Source organism: Marmota flaviventris, chromosome 8 (genome assembly GCF_047511675.1).
Source record: "Marmota flaviventris isolate mMarFla1 chromosome 8, mMarFla1.hap1, whole genome shotgun sequence".
Lineage (NCBI taxonomy): Eukaryota > Metazoa > Chordata > Mammalia > Rodentia > Sciuridae > Marmota > Marmota flaviventris.
Genome location: NC_092505.1, coordinates 63314866 through 63341441, shown reverse-complemented (window position 1 = coordinate 63341441; position 26576 = coordinate 63314866). Strand labels below are relative to the sequence as shown.

At 34.3% G+C, this 26576-nt stretch overlaps 1 protein-coding gene and 1 pseudogene across 8 annotated transcripts in view; both read right to left on the bottom strand.

The window, feature by feature from the left end:
* Positions 1 to 20167, bottom strand: part of Zbtb20 (zinc finger and BTB domain containing 20) — an 806989-nt gene extending 786822 nt beyond the window's left edge. For 7 of the 8 annotated variants that reach the window (XM_071615319.1, XM_071615317.1, XM_071615313.1 and 4 more), the window contains exon 1: positions 20052 to 20165. The gene's annotated coding sequence lies outside the window, so the exon portion shown is untranslated. Of the gene's footprint in view, positions 1 to 20051 lie in introns of all 8 variants that reach the window. The other variant, XM_071615331.1, reaches the window with a different exon arrangement.
* A 4083-nt stretch (positions 20168 to 24250) lies between these two features.
* On the bottom strand, positions 24251 to 25549 carry LOC114093195 (alanyl-tRNA editing protein Aarsd1 pseudogene; annotated as a pseudogene).
* Positions 25550 to 26576: the final 1027 nt, after the last annotated feature.

The window sequence follows — 26576 nt, the reverse complement described above, 5'->3', positions numbered from 1 at the left end:
TGATAACTATATTTCTATTATAGTTACTCATTTTAAGTACCTTGGTGTCCACTAATCCTCATTCCCATTCACCATCATCTTCCCACAAACCTGTATTCACACAGCTAGATCACTTACCAATTACCACTTACCTGTCCAAATTTTACTTTCTCTAATTTCCAGTGTCAAACCTCTGTCTTGAGACAGTCAAAAGGTCAGAACCTAGTAATTTATTGTGATACTCCAATCACTAGATGTAGGTATAGCTCCTTTCCAAATGATGTCATAGCCTAGTTCTGTGTGTTATGGTAACACACACCCCTTTCTGTGGCATCCACTCTAGGTTCATGATTGTGTGAGGGTCTCTCATCTACTTTCTCAATTTATATACTATCCTAAGATATCTGACCAACATACAAGAGCATTAGGAGTCTTATTATATGTGAGTTTTGTCATCATCTCTTAATTTTGAGAGCACCTATTTTCATTACATTCATAAAAACTTCTTTCTCCTTAATATCTGCCCTTCACAAAGCTTAACAATTAATATCTAGGACAGATTAATAATTGAAGATATTCTAATATGTAACTTATGAATAGAGCAATTATTAACTTATCTGATCATATAATTTATTTTAAAAATCAAAATAGACACAGAGATTAGAAAACAAAAGAGGTAAGTATTCCAGAAACACAAAAGATTAATAAGGGAAGCAGATTAAATTGTCAAAGAGTGTTTCTTTACCAGGAACATTAAGCAGAATACTTGTCAAAAATATACCACTATTCATGCTCTGGACACCTGAGAAGAGAAAAAGGCAAATCAGTGAGGAAGGTTCCTTCAGCTAATGCTACATGTGACCTGAGACTTATTATGTTTGTCACATACATAATCAATTACTCAAACCAGTAACCACACATTTAATCCACAATTTCCAAGGCAATTTTACATACTTCTCCAAGATTATCTATTTTGTATTTTCTACTCCCTTTCAAGATTGGCTGTGATGTTAATGTGTAACTTTATTCTCCTGAATAAAACTATACTGGGACAGGATACACGGAAGGCTGAATTCTGTAAGTGATCATAAAGTTAGTTCTGTTGAAGGATAACAGTGAAAATTTCACAAGGCAATATTCCTTATCATTATCTGCATATACCATCTGAACAACTCATAAACAAGCTACTTACCCACTCTCAGCCTTTGCTTCCTCAACGATAATATGGGGATAATGAACTATCTCATGGAGTTGTTAGAAACAAATGAGTGAAAATATGTTTAAGTATTGAATTGTTTGGCAAATAGATAATATAAAAATAAAAATAAAAATTTCCTAAATGGATAGGATTCCATTGGGTAATTTATTTTTAGATTAATAAAAAACTACTAAAAGTGACAAATTAATAGTACATGTTTTGCATTTTGTTAATAAAGTATTTATCAACTTTGAATCAAAATAAATAAATGGGTCAAATTTGGTACACTAGTCAAATTCCTTTGAATTTTATAACATTCACAATATATTTTGTTTTCAAATCTAACAGACTGGTATCATCAAACTGCAAGCCAAAATAAGCAGTTACTATAAGATATGCTTTGTATGAACTTTCAGATATTAAAAACATGCACCAATAAGCAGTAGTTTTTAAATTAAAAATCAGCAGTGGAGGGGGGGAAGAACTGACATTCAAGGAAAAGATAGAATTAAAAAGATAAATTCTGGGGGACTTGCCCTACCACACACAAAGTTTTATTATAAAATTTTACTAATTATGAAAATGTATAACTTGTATAGGAATAGTTAAACAATCAAAATGTATAATAGAGTTTGAGCAGACTGTTACCTAGATAACAGCCTAGCTATACAAAAGGTAGGATGGCAAATCACAGGAATGACCACAACATATAAATATAGCTGGAAATTTATTACCCTTCAGAAAACATTTTGAATTTTTATTTCTATATAATATAAATTTCAGAGAATAAACTTCAGTGAGTTATAAGTACCAGCCATAAAATAAAATAATAAACATAACCACATAAAATTAAGATTCTTCTCCTCATTAAAATAATAGAAGAAAGTGAAGAAGTAAGGTACAAATCAGGAGATAGAAAAGGTATCCAGAATATTAAAATATTCATGAAAATCAATAAAAAGAGCTATAAAAAAATAAAATAAAAAATAGTTAAAAGAGATAAACAACCATTACGCGTGTGCGCGCGCACACACATGTTCACAACTTCACTGCAAAAAAATTCAAATCAAGACCACAGATTTTATTTTTTATATCAACTCAGGGCAAAAATTTTAAAATCTGACATTATGCTAAATAGAATATAGATGAACAGGTATAGTATATCCATTGCTTGTGGAAGTGCATATGAGTAATGTTATTTTAGAAAAGCAATTAACAATGTCTTGTGTGGTTGAGCATTAACATATATGACACGCCAAGTCCAATCTAAATATACACCCAAGAAAATGTCTTATGTCACTAAGAGACATATACATGAATGTTTATACCAGAACCACTGGTAGAAATAAAAGGGGGAAGAATCCAATAGCAAGAGAAATTATTAATATATTATGGTATAGTTCAAATATTATATAGAAAAGTGAATTCTATGAATTACAGTTACAATGTAAGTAAACCTTGATAACGTATGTTTAAGAGCAAAAGAAATCCAGATGATATGATAAATACATAATAATTGTATGACTACATTATTTAGTTACACATGTATATGTAGTAAATCTGTATATAAAAATTTCATTTTTTTAAAGAACTATGAAAAAATAAACACAAATTTTAATTTAATGGTACCTTTTGTTAGGGCATATTGAAGAGTACATAGATTGAAGTAAATAATTTTTAATGTTCAAATTCTTTGAGACTGGAGTTCATAGGTATTTATTTTGGTTTAAAAGAATGGATGAATGAATAAATGAAATGAGGATAATGCATAAAACAGTGACTATGAATCATGTTATGATTAATTCTATGCACTCAAACTTTAATTTTTTAAATTGACAAATGTTTTAGAAGTATTTCTCAAATTTTAATGTAGATATGAATGATGTGGAATTTTGTTAAAAGGAATACTATGATTTATTAGGCCTGGGACAGAGTTTTAAATTCTGTATTCTTAGCTCCCAGGTGACATGAAATGCTGCTCATCTCATAGAATCTATATTATCTAGTCAATTCCAAATATGAGGTCGTAAGAAAACTAAAAGAATCAAAATAAAGGAACAGTATAAGACCTAATTAATTAAAAGTTTTTAAAGGTATTTTATTTGGATAGCTTAAAACTTGGTTAAAATAAAAAGTAAAAGAAAAAACCCACCACCATGGTTTTAAGATTCAACATCAATGAGTCAAGAAATTCAAAGACTTAGGGCTGGGAATGCAGCTCAGTCATACAGTGCTTCCCTAGCATATATGCAGCCCTAAATTCAATCCCAAGTACCTTTAAAAAGAATTCAGAGACTTGAAGGGCAAACTAATTAAACTGAACTGAATACTAAATAAGATAATAGAGGCTACACTTAGAGAAATTTATTTTAGTGCTCAGAAATGATGATTTTGTTTTAGCCCATTTCAAAAAGAAGCAAATTTTTTAATAAAAGTATTAGGTTTCAGAGTTAACTTTGAAGTAAAAGTCCAATCTTTTGTGAATTACAATAAACTAAAAGGATATTAAAAATAAAGAAAGATCACTTTGTATTTTGAGGATCTAAAATGAACAGATCACTTGAATTTTCCATTTCCTTGGTGTTCACTAAAAAACTACAACTATTTAGAGAGAAAATCACTGGTGGTTAGAAATTTCTTTTAAAGAAGGCATAAAAGGAATAGAAGAGATGCCTGACAATGACATATGTATCCAAGAATGTATGCAGCATATACTAAAAACACTACTACTTTAGTAACATTACTATCTTTAAACAGGAGTTCAAAAATATATTAAAAATACCACACAATTGCTATTAATTTCATATTTAATAAAGGTAATCAATACACAAGAAAGTGAAAATGAGTTTATTAAAAAGATTTTAATAAATGTATAACATCAGTGAGAATTAATTCAGGTAGTTTTTACTATTTAAAGAAATGAAAAAGACTGTTGTCTTTTAAAATATTTTTTTTTACTCTCTTATAACAATCATATCCAGTACTAGAAAAAGAATAGTTTAGTGAAAGAGCAAGTTTATGATGAAAGCAAAAATCCAATAATTGAGACAAGAAAGTTTGTTTTTTGGTGGTGCTTGGGATTGATCCCAGGGCCTTGTGCATGTGAGGCAAGCACTCTACCACGTGAGCCATATCCCCAGCCCCCAGATAAGAAAATTTCAAGGTAAGGGTCATACTATGATATACTACTGGAAAAAAGAGTCAAGTATAATGTAATTTATTCAGACTTAGACACATTTGTTTATTCCACTCTCTCCAAACCAGAATCTAGGTACCTTTAAGAGTAAGGTATGTTAATATTCTATCCATTTTTGTAATAAAATATGTTTTAAATCTTTTTGTAGTGGTGCTCTTAAACTACTAAATACTATAGGTATTTCCTGGTTTTCCCACATCCAGAAAACTAGCCAATGGCATATTTGGTGTTTGGTAACTAATATCTTTTAAAATATTATAAAAGATTTTACTATATAGAATATTCATGCTGTAGTCACTATTAACTGTAGGTATAAATTAAAGAATTTCGAATGAAATATAACAACAAATTACAAAATTGTGCTTAACTGCCCAGGGCCATTTGTTATGTCAAAATAATACAGCATTATCATTGTGTCCAGATAGAATAAAGGCCTTGATTTCCCCTCAAAAGATTTCCATATTCCTATAATGGAACAAAAGATCATCAGATGTACCTGGATGAAAAATGTCCCTCAATGACCAGGAAAAGAAATAAAGAAATTCTAAAGATCTTAGACTTTAAGCAATGGACCATATTCATAACTTCCATAGATTTCATTGATTAGTTTGGCTGAGGTTTTGAAAGCTTCATTAGCAATATTTTCTATTTCTAATATGTTAAGAGGTTTAATATCAAGCATGCAACTGGAAATACAGATAAATAACCATTAAGGGAAAAAAATTACTCCCTTCAGAGTTTCAACATCATAATTCTTTGTATAATGCATTATGCTTTTTAAAGCACATCAACATTTATTAATTTAATTTGACCCTCACATAAGTTGTGTGAAGTAAGCAAAATACAACTATCAATATTTTAAATATTAAGAATCTGAGACACAGAAATCAAGCATTTTGCCTACAATAATATTACATTTACTTCTATTCTTCCTTCTGATACCTGTAATTTCTTCATTTTTACATTTTATTACCTTGTTGAAATCATTATTATACCTATAATTTATGGAGTCAAATCAGCAAGTACTTATCAGCTAAATTCTATGTGCAAGGCACTACTTGTACACTTGGCATTATAATTAATTTGTAACATCAAAAAAAAAAAATGAACACCGAACAAACTGAAACTTATCCCTAAAATTTTACCAAGGTTATCAGCTGCATGTCAGCCCTGATGCAGGTTTGGCCTATAGAGTTTCATCTGATCCCAAACTATACATCATTTGTAGATAAGTTTTTCGGACATGAAAGGCTAAAAGATCATCTAAAGATTTAAGAGAACAGTAGAAATGTCTGGTGGCAAGTAATACAAAATTAAAGAAAATGTAAATGTAAAGGAAAAAAGCAGTCTTCCTGGATGCCAAAACATTCAGAAATAAGAACTCATTAGCTTCAAAAGTAGCCATAATATTTTAAATACTTAATTTATTCACAATATATATTCAAATATCCTGAATTTTATTATAATCCATAAGTAGAATTTTTATTGTTCTTAGTATAACTTGTCTTTTGCATTTTTTGCTTGGCATTTTTACTCTCTTTTCACAATTCCTCCCATAGTTAATCCATTTTAACAATTTAGTGTGTATCTTACTATATTCTTCTCCCTTTGCAAATAATTCTACCATAAAATGGACACATACATAGATAGATATCACATATAAATACACATATTGGGGAATTTTGTCATTATTATTCAAAAACTGAATGTTTCACGTACTTTTCTATCCAGGGCTCTTCACACTCAATAGTAATTCCTGGAAATTCTTTCAGATCACCTGAAAGAACTTTAATTCACATCTTTTAAAGACTACATTGTATTCTATGGTCTGATTTTTCTCATAAATACACCATTTATTATTATAGTACCACTTTTTGTCTCTTTTCAAAACTTTTAACCTTAAATCCTATCTTGTTTGATGTCAATGTTACCACTCATATTTTCCTGTTTTTTGTTTGCATTGTCTTTGTATCTTTATACCCATCATTTTATCATCTTTTCTTTATAACTTTTTCTTGTAATATGTCTGACTTACGTTTTTAATGTAATCTGACATCATCTTTTAATGGGAGAACTTAGTCCATGTTTATTAAATGTAATAGTTTATAATACTCAATTTTATATCTTAAGACAATTACTTTATTTTTGTTATTGTTTTCTCATTCCTCTTTGTTTGAAAAAGTGCTTATGCATTCTATTGTTTTCTTAATATGGAAGTTCTAAGTGATTTTCTATTATCTTCCCTTTTCTAACTCTATAAACAGATATATGTGTCTGTTCATTATGTGACAGTTTTCTCCCACCAAGATTCCACACCTTCATTTTCTCCTGTGATATCTTTAGAATACATTCCTTTTTTTCTTCCTTTCTTCCCATCCTTATCATTTTCCTCCTGACACTTCAGCTACCCAGCCCCTCCTGTTTCAATGGGACGTGTACTACACTTAAATTTTTTCTTACAGAAATAGGATTCTTTTATTTCAAGGCCCTGAAATTGCTTATTTTAAATATTGCTTGATACCTCTTTAAGATGAAATTTTACCTATATTCACACATGCAGAATTATATGTAAATGTTCATTATTATTCACTATTTTCTTCATTGTCTTCATCCTGAAGACTTTGTTGAGGTTCATTTGTTGCTTGCTTATAATCTATTCTCAGGCATTTTCTCAGATGGTGTGTAATTATTATATACTCTCAGCTCCTGCGTATGTCTAAATGTATTTCATCTTAGGTCCAATTGATGACTGAGATTTTTGGATTATACTTATTTCCTTTTAGAAATCTGCAGTAGTTTATCTTCTAATTTCCAGTATTGTGGATATGTAGTCCTATGAGACTTTGGTATACTATTCTTTATAGGAATTTGTTTTACTTGAGAGTTATGTTTCAATTGACATGTAGAATTCAGAACTTTATCAGGATATGCCTGTTTTTTCTTTTGATCAAGACCTTAAATTAGTAAACCCTTTAAATTCATAAACTGATTTTTCTTAATCTCAGATAAATTTACTTTTAACATTTTTAATTATATTTCTCCTTATTCTAAGTTCTTCCTCTGTAATTATACTATTATTCATGTTTTGATTTCTATATTTGCAAAATCTCACCTTTTTTATTCAAGATATTGTTTTAGTTTATGTTGTGCTTTGATATATTTCTTGCATTTGTCTTTTAGTATATATTAATTCAAATTTCTTCATCTTTTCTTTTCTTTTTTTTTTCCAGTACAGGGACTCTCTACCACTGAGCTACATCCCCAGTCCTTTTTTTCATTTTTTAGTTTGATACAGGGTCTCACTAATTGCCGACATTGACTGTGAATTTGCAATCAATTACTGGCATGTGCCACCATGTCCACCATATTTCAACAGTAATCATGTTTTCCTTCCAATGTCCACTAAGTTGTTCAAATGAGGGTTTTGTTTTGTTTTGTTTTTTAGTACCTTAAGTTCTCCTAATTTGTTTATTTACTTGAATTTCAAGTTCAAGTTCCTTCTATATTAGTCAACAATAACTAGATGTCTTGGGTGTGTATTCTGATTTGCCTATTATAATCTTCCTGTCTCATTTTTTACTGGATCTCCACAATGGATTGTTAAGTTTTCATTGATAACTTATTGGAGCTCAGGTATGTTGTGAGAATCCTAAATGAAAGATAACAGGTTGTACAAAGTAAATATTGAATGTCAATTCCCTGCCAAGACACATGAAGGAAGAACTCCATATTGTCCTATCTCTATTTCTTTTTAGCCGCAAAGACAAAAAGGAAACCATTCAGCTATTTTGACTTTATACCTATTTGGGGAGACCTAGATTCTTAAAATGTGTAAATATTCATCTTCTTCCTTAGGGTTAACAGACTTCTGAAGCCCAACTTCATCCCAATGTCTGCTGCTTTCTGATGCTGACCATGGACTCCTGTATTTTTTCTCCTAGTTACTTGCCCAATTGAAGGTATAAAATTTCCAGAGCAATATTTCTCTTTCAAGGTTTCATGACAGTTGTTCACAGATTGCATCAGCCCTTTCATACAGAAAGGTAGGAAGCTTAGAATCAGAAGTAAAGGGAAAGAGAACCATACATATGGTTATATATCAATTTGTTTTTAAAATCCTCCGTTTTAAAATAGTCTGTGGGTGGGATGGGGTATATAGGTCTATGTTTGAACTTTATTATTATTATTCCCCCAAATCAACAGTTTCCTCAGAAGACACATTCCTGAATACAGTATATAAAAATGACAATATTTTTGTATGGTCTTAGATACTGATTTCCAAATAAACTACAGCTATTAATCACTTTATGTAAGCTTTAATGCAATTCCAGTTTTAATTATTTCAGAACATAATTATCTTTTTTTGTACACAACTTCAAATAAATTTGTTTTAGTTTCAGTTAGTAGAAAAACAAATTATGATTTTGGACAATCAAGTAAAATTCCCAATATGTACTAGCAAGTCCTATAAATATAAAAATGATGTCACTATTATTCAGGGAAAAAACACGTGTCCAATATGTGGTTTACATGATATTGCCTTTAATATTGTTCATAGTCCAATTATCTTTTTTACTTTCTAGAAGAGCTATGAATATCATTAATATTAAAATATTTAACTAGAATTGTTTTCTAAATAACTCAGATGAGGTAAAATTAACAGAACATTTTTAATGATGTTAAATTTCATGAACTTTTAAGAATTAAAAAGCTCATATGAAATGTTCAAAATCTCAATTGCAATCTACAAGGTGCAAAAAGGACTGTGGTTTGTTTGTCCTAATATCCAGATAGGAATCATATAGGATATGAAATTTGGGTTTCATCTTTGAATCAGTAGGTAATATAATTCTGTGTACTCTATTCAACACAATATCCTGAATTGATTGTAGTAGATTTGCTTTACCATTGATAGATGATGTCTGATATATTTCTTTTCTGAATCACAATAAATATACTTTTTTATTGAACTTCTGCCATGATAGAATTTCATTAAGTGTCTAAAAGGATAAAAGATCATAAGCTTGTGTAAAAATGTTTGGGTCTTGGAAAATTACAGAAAAAGTCTAAAACAGGTAATAATTTTCACAATACTAAATCTGAACCAGAGTTAGCTGAAAATAAGGAAATGTTTAGGCTAAAAAGCAAAAATTAAAGTCATATTCCTCAGATACACTTGAAAAACAGCTTGACAACAACATTTATTGAATCCCTCCTGAGTGACAAATATCATACTAATACCATAGCCACCAAGATGAGTAAATTATGGCATCTGTCCTTAAAATACCACATGTAGGGTTGGGGTTGTGTCTCACAGGCAGATCACCCGCCTGGCATGTGTGAGGGCCCTGGGTTCAATCCTCAGCACCACATAAAAATAAAGGTATTGTGTCCATCTATAGCTAAAAAAAATTTAAAAAAAAAATAGTGTGGTATAAGTCTGTTACGTTTTCTGAGTGAAAAATCTCAAAGACTTTGAGTTGTGAGTTAAGCTGCACACAGAACACCAAACTGAATCAAATTCACTTTATACTAGAACGATCTATTTTTGCATAATAAAACTCATCATCACACATAAAATAGAAAGTGTCATCATTACACGTATAAAGATATGCATAACCCAAATGTACAGAAAAACCACCACTATTTATTTTTGCCTCAGATACACTTTGTTTCAAATTGTAACTTTGCTACAAATGTTCAGACTGTCATATAGAATATCTGAATTGGAAGGATCTGGAATCCTGTTCACTTTTTCCTGTTTTGCTTCTCAGCTCAAAAGAACCCTCTATGTCATGCTCTAGAACAAGAAAGATTATGAGTACAAGTTTTCAAGGGACTATATCTAAGGGCCACATATATAAAGGATGGTGAGATACAAACAACATAGCTGTTAAGAAAACTAAGTACCATAGGATATCAAAAGAACAAAAATAAAGATTAGATCTAAAAATGAACCTGAAGAGGAAAACTTATCATGCTGGAATTGAATGTTGATGACTTTCACAATATAAATTTCACAATATATTTTTTCAGTGATATAACCATATGAAGCCTGCAAAATCATCCTTGCACTATATACCACAATGCACTAAAAATAAGTCTGAATAAAATATCAGAGATATTGTGATAAGTAATGTAAGTGATGGTATAGCATTTTCATTCTTTCATACTAACATATGTAACATAGCTCAAAAATAAATATTATCTCTTAAAAACCTCTGAAATCTTTAGTACCTTGTAGATAAAGGATACACAACTATAAATACTTGCTTTGAGATATACTATTAAATAAAATTAAACTTTTCTTTCATTATAGTAACATACTAAGTTAAAAAAAACTACATGAACAAAGTCTAGACTATGTTCCATGCTAATCTTGGAAGAGCCTGTTTTAAAATCCATATACAAGGGAAGAGATCAAAGGCTAAATTACATAATGAACCAATTAAAATTAAGATATAAGTTATTTCTTCCTCATATCCATCAAACCCTCAGGAAAGCTAACAGGTATTCTCTTGTATTTGAAAGCTAAATTCCGAATAGATATTTTTAAATGCCCCTAAGAACAGTTCAAAATTGGATGGCACAAAATAGGCACTCAAAAATTGGTTTACCAGTTTGTTGTACTAAATTAGAGACTTTGTAATATGCTTAAACATGCATAAATTTAGGCTAGTATTGATTCTTGTGTTTTCTGTGCCAAAAGCATAGCAATCTCTGTACCACAAACACTACATGGCCCATATTTATGCCAGCTCTTGGTTTTTGAAACAAATAAAAGGGCACAAACAACAAACAATAAACAATAAACATAAGGGCCTTCCAAAGTCAGTAGGATCTACCAGTTTGAATATGCTATTTCTGTTCTACCACATCCTGTTTCCCTATGATACTTAGTTCTTGATTATTCAATCTGGTTTGATTTAGTTTTTCTTTTTGACTTCTACCTTCCCAGTACTCCCAGAATTTAACCTTTCCTTTGACCTGCTCCTACTCACAATTTCCATAGCTTGCTTTAACATGTTACCCAGTTCTACCGTTATCTATGGCACCACATCAGAAGGCAGCTACTGAATCCATCCTCTGTAAAACCTTTGCACAAATTCCCTCAGCATTTTTAAATCTAGACTGGAGAGTTAAATTATAAAAGCCAGACTCTCCCATAGCAACCCTTCTTCCTCCCACTTTAAACTCTCTGACTTTGTGCCCTTCTCTAGAATCTTCTCCAAATCAAATATGCCTTTCTTTAAATAAAATTACCAGTACTAATCTGAACAAGTTCTGAGGGAAAACAGACCCAAAATAGAGTCCTGATTGGGTAGTAATTAAATTTATGTCCTCTAGAGCTGGTCTTGAGTTTGAATTCCCACCTGTTACATACTAGCTATGTGACTTTGAATAAGATATTTAATTATTCTTTCTAAGCCTTAACTTATCATTAAAATTGGCATAATAAAGGTATCCATCTCCTATGATTGTGGAACTAACTTAAAAAAATACAGATATAACCAATATCTTATTCAATGTAAGCTCACAATAAAAGTTGACTACTGTTTAAATGCATTTAATTTTCTTTTCACTGTACTTCCCTCTAAAAATGGTGCTGTGTTTTTGACACCAATGTCTGTAGAAAACAGCCCACAGAAATTCCTCAATACACATGCTAGGTTTCAGTCAACACTCCCAAATCAGTTTCACTTAAGCTCATTTAGAATATCTTTCTCATTATGTGCATGTACTGAAACACTCATACCACTTTTTGTCCCAAATGAATTGATCTCAAATTTTTTTTGCAACTTCTATTAACTAGACATTTGATAGGCTAGTTTTATATTCCCTAATTATTATAGAATTTACAAAATATTCTATGGGGTGATTTATAAAATGTTGTATGATCAGTTCCAGGAATATCTGAAGCTGTGGGTAGATGTCGGGTAGATGTAGGAAAGGCAGAGGATCCATATTTATATAAATTTCTGCAGATTTCTGTTTCTACTTGTGAATAAGTAGCATTTGATACATTTGAGCTTCTCATAACCATTTATAATAGCAAAAGAAATAAATGAATCACTTAAAATAACCTAATTGAAACTTCTTTTTTTTTAAGAGAGAGAGAGAGAATTTTTTAATATTTATTTTTCAGTTTTCGGCGGACACAACATCTTTGTTTGTATGTGGTGCTGAGGATCGAACCCGGGCCGCACGCATGCCAGGCGAGCACGCTACCGCTTGAGCCACATCCCCAGCCCCCTAATTGAAACTTTAAATGAAAACATTGAGGTTATCATAAATATAGATCCATAAAGTATGTCCACACAAATTGCATACAGTTGTTTTTTTATATATGACAGGACAGTGTGTGCAAAGTCTATTCTAACACAGATCCTTTCCAGTACTCCATATCAAAATAAATAGGCAAATTTGTCTGCATTACCATTCCTTCTAAGGGAATCTACTTCTGAATGGGTATAATATAGAATCAAAAATCAAATCAGTAGTTAAAATTCCAAATTTTCTAAGATCCATATGGAGATAGTTCTTGATGACTCAAAGTATATTTACTTACCACCTAAACAAGAGAGGTACAAAAACCAACTCCACTTTCTTCCTTTGGAGACATATTTATTGAACTATGTATTTTATGGAATCATAAAATGATTGAATTCATTATTATTACCTGTTTTCCTTAGTTGGGCAACTTTATGCTGGATGAGATGCAAAGTATTAAGTTTATAAATTCAGTTACTAATATAGCTTCCTGAGTTAAGGTCAGTTGGTGAAAAATTCATGTAAACTAATAAAGTTCCTGTATTTACCAAATGCAAGGGATTATGAGCACTTAATATTGTATCTGCAGTGTATAACTGTAGATAGTTATAAATTATGCTTACTTTATTTTTTATTAGTTGCTCAAGACAATATAACTATCTTGACATATCATACATTTGATTCAAATGGGGTATGAATTCTCATTTTTCCACATGTACAGACTGCAGGATCACATTGGTTATACAGCCACGTTTATACATACAGCAATACTAGTGTCTGTTGTATTCTGCTTACTTTAAAAGCAGGTATCATTAAAATAAAAACTATCAAAAAACTAAAAATATTTTACATGTGAATATTTTAGTTTTTCCTGATAGTCCAAACTTCACCAACCAGTATCACTGTCTGCAACTAAAATGATTCAAATGTTGATGAAAACATCAGGGACATATAGCAGAGATCCACACAACTATATGACATGCCCCAAATCATACCACTAGTTAGTGGCAGCACTCTATTTAGACCAACCTCTACTAACTCACTCTTACACCCAAGATTTTGACAATGTGCAATAAAATGAAAGAATTAAAATTAATATATGAGATTAAAAAGATAGATGTTTTACCCTCAAGTTAAAAATTTACATAAAGACTTCTACCTCTTTAAATACATAGTCTTAGGAAAGTAAGTTTAAAATACAATAAGATTGTTTAAAAAAAACTGATTAGAAAAAATGAAAACTTAAAAGAAAATTTGAAGTTTTCCTTGAATCAAACTATGGTAAAGCACATTTTTCCATATCTAAAGGAAGCCAGTGATTTATTTTGGTGTGTGTGTGTGTGTGTGTGAGAGAGAGAGAGAGAGAGAGAGAGAGAGAGAGAAATAGAGAGAGAAGGGAAGTAGAATATGGTAGCTATGTTTTTTATTTTGTAAATTGTTAGAGGTTCTTCTAGTTTTCTTTTGCAATGGTAACCTGTGTTCCAAGAATAAAGGTACACATAAAATGAATTTCTGATAATTTATAAAGCAGTGCAGTATAAATAAGTAAATCTTTAGAAACTTACCAATGACAATAAGATAATGGATCCCAAGAATTTTAAAACTACAAACCCAGATCTTTTTAATCTTGTGTTGAATTAGAAAGAACACCTCTAAAAAAAAAGGTCAAAATTGAAAAGAGATTAAATCAGTACACCTAACTCTCTAAACTGTGTGTATATTTTTCCTGAAGTGTATATTCATGAGCTGACAGTAAAGACAGGCTGCCTGCTTTGACTATAGCTTTGTTTACCTTATACTGTCAAGAATGGATTTTGACACAGTATTAATATTGCTATTTTTATTGATATAATTAGCGCTGCTATAAATAATTCCATGGCCTGCCATATCTAACTATATTATTGCAATCAGCAATATTAGAACTTATTTTTGTTATATAACATCTTAGAAATAAACTTATGGCCCAAAGAACCAAAGTAACCTCATAATATGGAAATTACTGAAAAAAAAAAAAATTGCCCTGTCAATAGAGACTACTGTTTTGTGTACGACTTCACTAAACAAACTAGTTTATATTTGTTTGAAACTAAAGTTTCTCACCAATCTGCTGTTTCAATTTCACATCACACCATATTGTACCTAAAACAGGCAATCTGGATTCCTGTTGCTACATTTTTCCCCCCAAACAGCTCAGGAATGAGACTGAAATATAAGGCTTGAATCTATAAAGCACAAAAATTAAGACCAAAATCAAGAATGGGACGATAAAATAAGCATGCCTGAAACTGTATAATTGCTAGTGGGTGGTCAGTCCACTTGTGAATTTTTGATCATTACATGAAAGCAAAATCAAAACATATTTTATCTTGCATCTAGAACCCATCAGCTGTGACAATAACCTTATCTAGACCTTGAATCGTTTGTTCATTAAACAAAGTGGGTGACTGACCCAGTGCATATTCAACATAGAGTATGAAGGCCAAACAAAATGACAATACAGTTCAAAACAAGTTTGTGGACATTTTAAACTAGTATATTAAAACCTTTCTTTGTCTCTATCACCAGTTGACAGATGGTTAGCCCTCACACAGCCTAGTATCTCTGGCAAAGAAATGACTGTGTCTAGCCAATAACACCCCAAATTTTGACTTAAAATGCACTGTACACATGCTTAAACTTACCTTACAAATATGAATATTAATAGAATTAGTCATGCTTATTTTATTACTATAAAAAGCTTGACAGATGTCAGGATTTTATCTTTTGAACTATGAATAACTCGTTTTGAAACATTCATCTATCTTATGTGGATTCAGGTTCTATGAACTTCCCATTTCAGATTGTATTTATTTATGCACAGTTTGGTAATCACACTTGAAGAAAACTTCCAAAATAGCATGCTAATCATCCTCCCAATAAAAAATTTACAAAGATTTAACTAATTTTTGTTTTTATGTTACTCATAGGAAAGTTCTGGTAACAAAGCATGTTAAACAAAATCACCTGGGAACTTTGAACACATTCCAATATATCAAGGACCACAGAGCAGAACTGGAATTATTTATTCAGTACTAAAATATATCTTTATTTAAAAACTGCTCATTTATAAATATATTCTCATACACACATAAACACACATTGTTTAACCACCCTTATTATAATTAGGTAACGTTCTTAGTTTTTATCATTCTATTAACCATTCTTCCACTTTGCCTTTTAAAAAATTCAGCTAAAGCAATTCATTTGATGTTGTAAAGTCTTCATATCCTCCTAAATCTTCATGTTTATGGCTTTCTTATGATGACAAATCCTCTAAAATTCATCAGTATGGAGGTTCGTTCTGCTACATATTAGCATAAAGAGAGATCCCAATATACACATGGAGATACAAACCCAACATCAGAGGATGGGGGAACTGGGAGAAGGAAGATGGTGTATAAAATAAACTATCCCATTTAAGAACTAAACTTATATTTGGTTAACAAAGTAAGACTCTCAATGATAGAGAAAAATAAAAATCAGAACTTGCTCTTTAGGAAGAGTGAACTACTGCCCTGCATGGTGAATGCCTGTAATCCCAATAGCTCTAATCCCAGCAGCTCTAATCCCAGTAGCTCAGTACGCAGAGGCAGGAGCAAGTTCAAAGTCAGCCTCAGCAATTTAGCTAGGTGCTAAGCAACTCAGTGAGACCCTGTCTTTACATAAAATACAAAATTGGGCTAGGGATGTGGCTCAGTGGTCAAGTGCACCTGAGTTCAATCTCCAGTAACCAAAAAAAAAAGCATGAACTAGGTTTTAGAAAGGTGAGACACCCACTACATGAAGCCACAAACTCAGAGTTAAATCATACACTCATTTGTGAGGCACCAAGTTTCCTTCTGTTAGAACCTAGGATTTTTCCACCTACAGATGAAATGATTAAAGTAATGCTAAAATCTTCTGTAATGTTCCTCTTGCATTACAAATGGTCTATTAAATCAGAGATGTGCCAATCAAATGCTTCTGGAGTTTTTTAAAAAAGGTTTAAATAACAAAGTTTTTTTTTTTTTTTTTTTTTTTTTTTTTTTTTTTTTGCAGTCTCTCTTTTTCTACCTCTTTAATGCCAACTGTAAATTAATTACAATTTTCATCTTCTTTTGTTAAAACCACAACTAAAAAGATTGAGGCACTTGATTTCTCAGATATATTCCTAAAACAAATCTTAACCAAAAATTAAGATATTGTAGCAGTTGTTTTACCAAACTTTGCTAACAAGACAATGCTACATTTGAAATTTACAGTAAATTTCAGGACACAAGATATTTTTAAATATAAAGCAACATTTTTATTTATTTTAAAAACATGGTTAAAATTGTGAAAAATATAAAACCCCTATCTGTCAAAAAAACTTACTGAAATATATGGAGATGTTTCATGACAATAACAAAAGGTACAAATATAAATAAACTAAACTCTCCCTTTCCTATAATTTGCAATTGGTAAACACCTTCCTATCCCTGAAACTTCTCTAAGATCTTTCAAATCATAGTTCCTAAAATAAGAAAGCAGCTAGAGTTTAAAGTTCCACCCAAAAATCTCACCTCCTAGCAATGCAGAGTACACAAACTTTGTGTAATATTACAATGTAAGTTCCACAAGGGCAGGCAATTTCTGTATTATTCACTGTCAATATCCCAAGTGCCTAGAACAATGTCTTTAACAATTTGATGATTTAACCATCCACTGCAGAAAAACATGATTATTTCAGAGAATAAAACAGAATCCATTTTGCTCCACTTCCACATTCCAAATGTTTTAAAGTGTCTCCTTATCACTTATTCTGAAGATATTTGGAATAATTTGAAATTCATTTATAAATTATAGATCCTTCACAAGAATTTGGTTATAGTCCTATTGCTCTTCTAAAATAAACTAATTATTTGGTCTAGCCATTTTTCTAGGAAATCCAATTTATCAGAAAGCCTTCTGAAGACTTTCACTAATGAGACAAAAATAATTCACTTAAAATTGTTTTTCCCTTAGATTTTCTTCCTTATCCAAGTAGTCAAATTCTTATTAAATTGACAGAAAGAGGAGCTGGATATTGGTGGGTCTCAACTTTCCATCCTAACTATGTAGGAAACTGACATAACACTTATCCCCCACCACCACCACCACCAAAAAATTTCTCACATGAAAATTTTCTCCTTCCTCAATTATTTCCTTTAATTTCATCTTGCTTCTCATATAGCTAGTGGTGTAAATGATCTATATTTGTATCTTCTTGGTATAGTAGTAGTCTTAAAACACTGGCCTAGATGGGTAAGGATAAAGACTTCTTCCTGGAAATGAATAAAATTTGACAATTTTTAGTCTCAAATTTTCTTTAACCTGTTAAAATTGGAACCTCACCATGAAAGGGCATGCTGATTTGAAGGCTGGTAGACAGTAAGTTTGCTGCCTAATCCTCATATGCAAAAGCCTGTATTTCACTGTCTTTTAAGATATGAAACCACAACACCAGAAGTATCCAACTGCCCAACTCACTTAAACAAGCTATTGCTTTTCTTAAAAACTCACTTTTCTTCTTCTCACCTGATTACTTCAGCACCATGTGTTCTCAAATCTAAACTTTTTCAAAACTGAGCCCAATGGAAATCACAGCCCCAATCTGGGAAATTAAAACTTGAGCAAAGAACTGTAACATCAGAACATTTTCAAGGACATCTTCAAACCCTTCTAGGGAGAATAGAATTCAAGAGATGGCACAGGAATATTATCATGTACTGTTTGTGTTTCGATATGTGATTCTGATATATTCTGGCTAAGAATGACAAAGGTTAAGGGCATGAAAATCAACTTAAGCAGCTTTTTTCTTTTCCTAGAAATATAGACAGTCCCAGTTGTAAAGCAAAAATACACAAAAGTCAAATCTTGACTGGTCAAATCTACATGAGGGTTAAGTAGGGTAAGGGTGGAGTCTATTTCCACAAGATGGCAAAGAGATTAGGAGCGGAAACAGAATGAAATTGAATCGTTTACGAATTTAAGTTAAATTCAGTATTTGCATGTATAGAATTTATTTACAAAAAGATAAGTTATATGCCTAAAACTTTCAATGGCAACAAGTTACAACAGTAACTTTAGAACAGAGTTCACTTGAAAACACTGGGGGAATGAGTGGCCTCCAGTATTAACAGCTGAAATTTACACTTGGCCTCCAGCTAGAAAATGCCATTTCAGCATTTCTGTATTTTTAATGATAAACATACTGAAGATAATTTTCACATTTCTAGAAAGGTAGCACGTTCAACTTAGCTTGGGCCAATGCTGACTCTCAGAACAGTACTACACCCACAAGCTTCAAAATTACTTCCTGTTTCATTCAGATTTTTATTGTGAGAGCTGTCATCCTGCTACTGACCTCTTTCAACCTGGTTGAGAGTAAGAGATCAGCGGATTACCGCGCGCTAGGTAGTGTAGCTGTACGCCATATTGTGTTTTTCGCTAATGTTTATAGTTTGTGTGTGTGCCTAGCATATGCTTCTGCAAGTGTGTTTATCAATAGAACTTTTAGAAAATTCCTGCCTCCTGCCTCTCCAGCATCCTTAAAAAAGGGTAACGGCTTCGCGATTGGGGAAGGACCTGAAGAGCCACACAGACAGGAATGCATTAAACAATGTAAGGGAGCGCACAGAAACTTTCAAAAGCCTTCCAACCGTTTTATCTCAGATATCAAAAAGCGTCAACGTCTTTTAATGTTTCCGAAGTGGCCCAAAGACGGAGAAAAAGGAAAGATGGGTCTCCCTTTCCCAAGCCCCCTCCTCTCTCTAGTCCTGGAAGCGAAGCAGGCGAGGGCCGGTAGCTCCGGCGTCTGGAGAGGCGTCCAGCCGCTCTGGGGCCAGGACACCTCCCGCCCCCAGTTCTCTGAAGACGCTCCAGAGACCGCGAGAGCCATGGCAAGCGGGGGAGGGCGAGGAGGGAGGGGACGGAAGACAAGCGGGCGCCTCTAGCAGCTCCGGAGCCCCGGCTAGTCCCCCTCAGCTCCTCTTCTTGGAAGCGGCAGCTCCAGGCGCAGGGAGTAAAGAGAAAAAGGCAGAAGACACGTTTCCAGATGCGGGACGCCCCGCCCGCTCCTGGCACCCAGAGACCCTCCCCGCCGGGTCGGGTGAGGCCGCAGCTGGGCGCGAGGAGGGGAGTCCGGAGGAGGGGGCGCGCTCGGGGCGGGGCGCGGGACGCGCGCTGGGCCGGCTGACGGCCCGCAGGCTCGCTGCTCCGTAACTCGCTCCCCCCAGCCCCACCCCGCTCCCTGCCTTCCCAGTTCCGCCGCCCCCCACTCCAGCGCCTAACAGACGCCTGGCCCCCCTCGGCACGCACACACCCATCTCTCCCCGCGGCCCCACAACAAATTAGAGTTTTTGGCGTTACCTCCTTGCGCTCTTTAATCTTCTTTCCTCAACTCCTAAACTTCCCCCCGCCCCTACTTCTTCGGCAGAAGGCCCACATTGGGCGCCTCATGCCGCGAACCTCTAGCTTTCACCACTATTTGGTTGCGCTCATGCCACTCTTGGCTTCAGTGAGCCAATAAGAATAGGACGCCCCTCGTGAGGTTGCCGCCCATAAACAAAATGCACTCTTCCTCCTCCCCTTTCTGTCCCCGCCCCCTACTACCCCTTCCCTCATCTCTACCTTGTTCGATTGGGCTAGGAGAGACCCAATCCGCTATCTTAAACATCCATTGGGGAGCGGAAACTTCGCTCAAAGTATTGTTAATAGACGATTGGCAGACAGTCCTCCCACTCCCTCCCCCGCTCTGCCGCACCTTCGCCCACTCTGGAGAGGTCAGTCGCATCTAGTCGTTCAGTGATCCGACAGATGGAAAACTATTGGTCGACAGAGCCCGTCAGACCGGACTCGAATGAACCCTGATTGGCCAACACAGACACAATCAAGTTTGGTTGTTTACTCCTCCGCCCCGCCCCATTTTCTCCACTCCCCCGCCCCCTCCCAACTGCTTTTACTTTCTACGCATTTCTATTTCCTCCTTTATTTATTTATTTGTGATAAACTTAAATGACCCGAGGATGGAGGCGGGACACGAGGAGAGGCCCGAGGATGACGAATGACGGCCTGGGGCCAATTGTCGAGGGGACTGCGGGGTGAGGGGCAGCGGCGGTGGCCAGTGAGAGGCAGGTGTCTGGAGCGCTTTAGGCCTAGAAGCCGGGATGCCCCGGCGGAGGCGGCGGTTACCCGCTGTCTGGCGTGGCGAGACGCTCTGAGGGGGGAGCCGCGGGAGGGTTGGAGATTGGAGGGGATGTCGCTGTCGCAGACGGCTGAGGCAGCAGGATGGAATCCTGATCCTGGGTGGTGGAAGGGAAAGCAAGCTAGAGGGTCTGGCGTGGTGGCAGCATACAAGGCCACACTGGGTCATCTTGATTCTTGAGAAATGGGGTACGGGTTGCCAAGGTAGGTCACCAGAGGCCGCCTTAAGCAACGCCAGGGCTCAAAGGGAGAATTTGTTTAGAACTTGAATCAAATGTATGAAAGATGATATGTCATGAGCTTTGTAATGTTTTGAACAACCAATAAAAAGGAAAAAAAAAAAAAAAAAAAAAAAAAAAAAAACACTTTCGAATAAGCCACCCTTAATATAAATGAGGATTTATCATCCTACCGGAAAAAGCAGATTATGTTTCTTATTACCAAACGCCTGAAGTTCCAAAGACCCAACCGAAGCCCACAAAATTCAGTAACCTGAGAGCTAAAAGGAACAAATAAAGCGGACACGAAAAATTAAATGCAGTTCAGATGCTTCAATAAAACCCTCATTCTCTATGACTAGTCACTCAACATAACACTCCCCAGAGCCATATTCTTACAAATATTGGTCCAGTACTCAGACATTGGGGTGTAAAAATGAGTCTCAAGGCCAACAGGAAGGCCAGGATAGGTTAAAAAAAAAATTTTTCTTGAAAGGACTAAGATGGAAAAAATAATTGCCCTTCAGTTTATAAAGGAAAATTATTCCTGCCAAAATAAGAAGTTGAAATTTTTAGGGAACTTAAATAGTAATCTATCATTAAAAAAATAATAATAATAAGAGACTTTATCAAAAATACAATGCATAAAGAATGTACTGTATTTTCAATTTGAAAATGACATTGCTTATAAGACATGAATCTGATATATAGTTTCTAATAGACTTAAATTAAGTCTTCTGGATTTTAATTTATATTTCCTTGGCACGTGCAGCCTGCTTTCCACACTAGATGCCTGACTTTGACTAGATAGAAGTCTTTGGCAGAATCTAAGCAAAATAGGTTAGCCCTAATGAAAAAAAAAAGCATAAGACCTTGACCTCATTAAACTTTAAAGCTACCTTAAGGATGATATGTAAGAGACAGACGTTCAGAATTAAGAAAACTATCCAATCAGATATCTAAAGACCAGTGAGGTGTACAAATTGCTATAAACATGGAAGCCGAAACATTTTTAAATTTATACATAAATCTTACGGAAAGTGATGTAGCGACAACTAATAAGTATTCCATACGGATCAACTTCACATAAGAAAAATAGTACAGGTTAACAGTGTTCCAATAGTTAATCCTATATATTCAACAAGCAGTGGCCACTCAAAATAAAGATGTTGTGTCCACCGAAAACTAAAAAATAAATATTAAAAAAAAATACTTCTGAACACTTAACGCTTTCAACACATTTTTAAAGATAACTTTCCGTAAATTGATATAAATGTTGTTGGGGTTATAAGGCATTAGTAGTAAAGTGAGGTCTTGGGTTTAACTGCCCCTATTTAAGAGTTGTTATGCTCTATTCTGCCAATATTAGAATGCTTAAGTCTCTAAGGAATGCCTCAGTCTTCATATTTACATTACACCCTACATATCTTCACCACCTTGCCACTCTCCCCTATACAAACACTCCAAAAGATGTAGCAAGAATTTCATAATTATGATAGAAGACAAGAGATTTTTTTTTGGTTAGCAATTAACAGAACTGAGGAAAAAGAATAAGAACAGCATGATAAGAAAACATGGGAGGACAATGGGAAAAGCAAGATAGAAAAGGAAAATAAGATGAGTCATTGCTTAGAAAAGAATTTTATGAAAAACTTCTGATCTCTAACATGCTTTCAGAAATAAAATGTTTCTAAGGTTTTCAAGACATTAGTAATAAATGATAATCTTCCTACTTACAAATGAGGATACTTAGACTTTGAATATACTGCATCACAAGTGACAGACTTGTGTTCGAACTCAAGTCTACCTGCCTCTTTCCTTTATACTATACCCATTCATTCAACAAATAGTATGTGCATATTTTTCACAACAAATACATTCGATGGACATTTAAAATCAGTAGGTTCTTAGAAACTAAAAAAACAAAATGATTTGGCAATTTTCCTCCAAAAAGTTCTCTGTTTTCTGAGAGAGAAATAAAGGAATAACTTACTATGTTGAGTATACATGTGTCATGTACAGTATTAGAATACAAGAGAAAGAATGCCTAACTCCTAAGAAATTGGGAATATTTGTAACACAATGAAATTATCACTATACAGAAATAAAAAGTTAATCAAATCAGATTCTCCTCTCAAGGAGCTTAGATTCTAATAAGGGAACTAATTATATAATGACCATATATAACTATATTACATATATATATTTATATATAGAGAGAGAAGTAACTTTTGGTTTTTAGAGATTAATTTTAGAGAATCCATTAGAAAGCTTACCACCTTTCCTCGCACAATCACGTGCAATATATATCACTTTATATTTTTAGCCATTTAAAAACTGATACTATTTTTCTATAAATGAGCTCCCTAATAACTTGGGAAAACAATAACTAGTGAAAGAATGTTAAAATCTCTTTTATAGTGAAATGAGTTAGACACCAAAATTTGTCAGGATAATATGCAAAGAATTAATGTTAGACAATTTACATCCAAAGCAACTTGGGATTTTTGTAAATCCATATGTAACCCAGATGAGAGACAAGTTATTGTGTCTCTGAAAACTTTATATAAAATTTGCCTTTAACCTCCAAATTTACAGTATAATAAAATTCTGCACCCCTTTATAATATTTCACTGGGATTGCAAATCCTTGTTTTCCTGATTTGCTATGCATATAGACTCTCCATGCCTATTCTGTTCTACTAATCTTTGATTTGAATAAGAAACTCAAACCAGAGCCATAAGAAATTTTCCCAAAACATCACTCACTTAATGAGAATATAAGAGTTTTAACTAAAGAATATAAGACTAGAGAAATAGTTGGAAAAGGGGGAAAGAGGAAATCTATTAATGGTGTAATTAACTGATTACTGAATGTAACACAGGAACACAAGAGAAACCAGAAAGAAGCTCATGCAAAAAATTTTAATTTGAGATTGGCAATGCAGATTATGGGGAAAGGGGAATACTCAATAAATGATATTAAGGAAATAGGGGGAAAAGAAAATGGAATTCTTTTTTTTTATGCCTAATAGGCACCAAATCAGAAAACTACTTATTCACAAACAGATGCTGATCACACAAGCACACTAGAGTATACTGTACAAATTAGTCATATAAATTTAAGTGGTAATAGAACCATTTTGAGTCACATTATTTTATTGTCCAAGAGACTCCTTCCACGGTCAGAGGGAGTGGGCACCCTGATTTCCCACTCCTCAGTGCTCTGCGTGCTGACATAGTCCTGTAGAAGCGCCTGCACCTCTGCCCACTGGCTCATCTTGGTGGCCTTGCCCTGGAAGCGGCCTTTCTTCCCTGCTCCTTTGCCTTCCAGGACCTCAGCCACCCTGGGCCTCAGGTTTCCACAGCCTCCGCTGGCCCTGCTAGTAAGAAGAGCCCAGCACCTTTCTCTTCTCCCACAGTTAGGAAGAGGAGGGTCTCCTCTGACCCAATTTCACTGGCAATGATATTCATGAACTCAGAATCGCCCTCCTTCCTGTATTGTATGACCACACCTCCCCAGTCTGGGCTATTCCTGAGACAGTGAACAATGTGCACAGCCAGGTCTCTGAGCAGATTCAGGTTATTCTTCTGCAGGACTTTGGAGTAGTTCTGGAGCTTTTTCACTGCTTCCACATGATCTTCTGTTCCACACTTAAGCAGAGTGGTCAGTGCCTTTTCAGTTCCGTGACTTCTCTCCATTCACTTGAGCACCTGGTTCCCAGCCAGAAATATCAGGTTGGTTTTGTTCTTTTTCCCCTTCTAGTAACCAGAATATTTATGATCTGAAGGTAACTAAGATTGTTTACATGAGTCCCACAGCACCTGTTAGAATCAATACCCTCAATGGTAACATCTTGAATGGGTCCATCATGATCATCTGGTAATCCCCGGCCTCTCACCTTCTCCACCTCAGGATCATCCAGGCTCAGTTCTTGAACACTCACAGGCAACTGATCTCTGATTTTTTCATTGACACTCTGCTCAATGGTGGCTACTTGTTCTGCAGTCACAGAGGGGCTGTCCAGCTCAATTAACACTCTGGAGTCTCCCTGACTCCCATATGTTGTCTTCAACCCAAACAGACTATCAGCCACGCTGCGATGAGATGCTGCCCTGAATGCTGCTGCGTGTGATCAAACCTCTGCTCCCAGTCAACCTGGACCTGAACCTGGCTCCCAGGGGCCAGACGTGTCCCTGTGAAATGATCAGCCTGGGCTCCCCGGCAGGTCACTCTCAGTACAGAGATGTCATTGATGGTGCCATGGTCATCAGGCTGTCCCCTGCCCTTAGGGAAAAGTAACATGTCTTCCAACACAACATGGAAACCGCTCAGCCCTTCTTTCTTGCCATTGCTCCCATGGGTCTGCAGCTCAGCTGGCTAGCAGACCACACCACATGGTGAAGAACTCCCGGCATAGCTGTCCCGCTGACACAGGAATGCCATTCAAGAAAATGGATTTCTACACAGTACACAAATGTTTACTTCAGGTACTTTATGAACTACATTTTATCCTCAAACTGCAAACATGAGGTGAGCACTATGATTAGTGGTTTTGTTTTAATTACACAACTGGATTTGGGGAGGAAGAGCAGTCCCCAATAGGAGCTCAAGACAAAAACAGTAGATGTCCAACATCATGAAAAACCCAGGAAACTTCTTGAATCCCTAGGCCCAGTTGTACCTAAACCCAACTATATCATTTTTAGTGCATGAGCCACTGAAGATGGCTTGAATTAAATACATGTGCACTTGGAACTTGGTATTTATAGATCGTAGGTGATGTTCATAATTTTATTTACATAGATCCACAGTATTTTATAATTATTATGAGAAGTGATTATCAGTTTCTTTTCACAATTATAAGAAGGGATTTTTTCCTATTTTCTAGTTATTATTTCTCATGTGTAAGCAAACAACTTTTTTTTACATGTTGACTTTGTATCCATATATCTTGGTGAACTCTATTATTACTAACCATTTATTAGTTAATTTTCTTATATTGACATTCATGTCATCTTCCAATACTGAGGATTTTTTTCCCTCCTTTTAGTGTTTGTAACCATGCTTTATTTTTTTTAATGATTTGTCCTTTCATTCATTTATATATATATATATATATATATATATATATATATATATATATATATATATATATACACATATATATATATAATATTTAATTTGTAGATGGATGCCACACCATCTACAGTCTTTCAAAAATCATTCAGCATGGTTCACTGTGTAAATAACTCAGTATATTAAAAATTAATTACATATCTCTTGTACACAAAAATACAATGATGTTTCATCAAGAATTATAGTTAGCATTAGAGAATAGGCAATTAACTTTTTGTCTCCCTCCTTAAATCCAGAAAGCCCATTCTCTGAGAGGTATTTTATGTTTATTTGAAATTAGCAGAAAGGAGCAAAGTACCTTTGGTGACTTTTTTATTTTTTTTAAGACTACAAC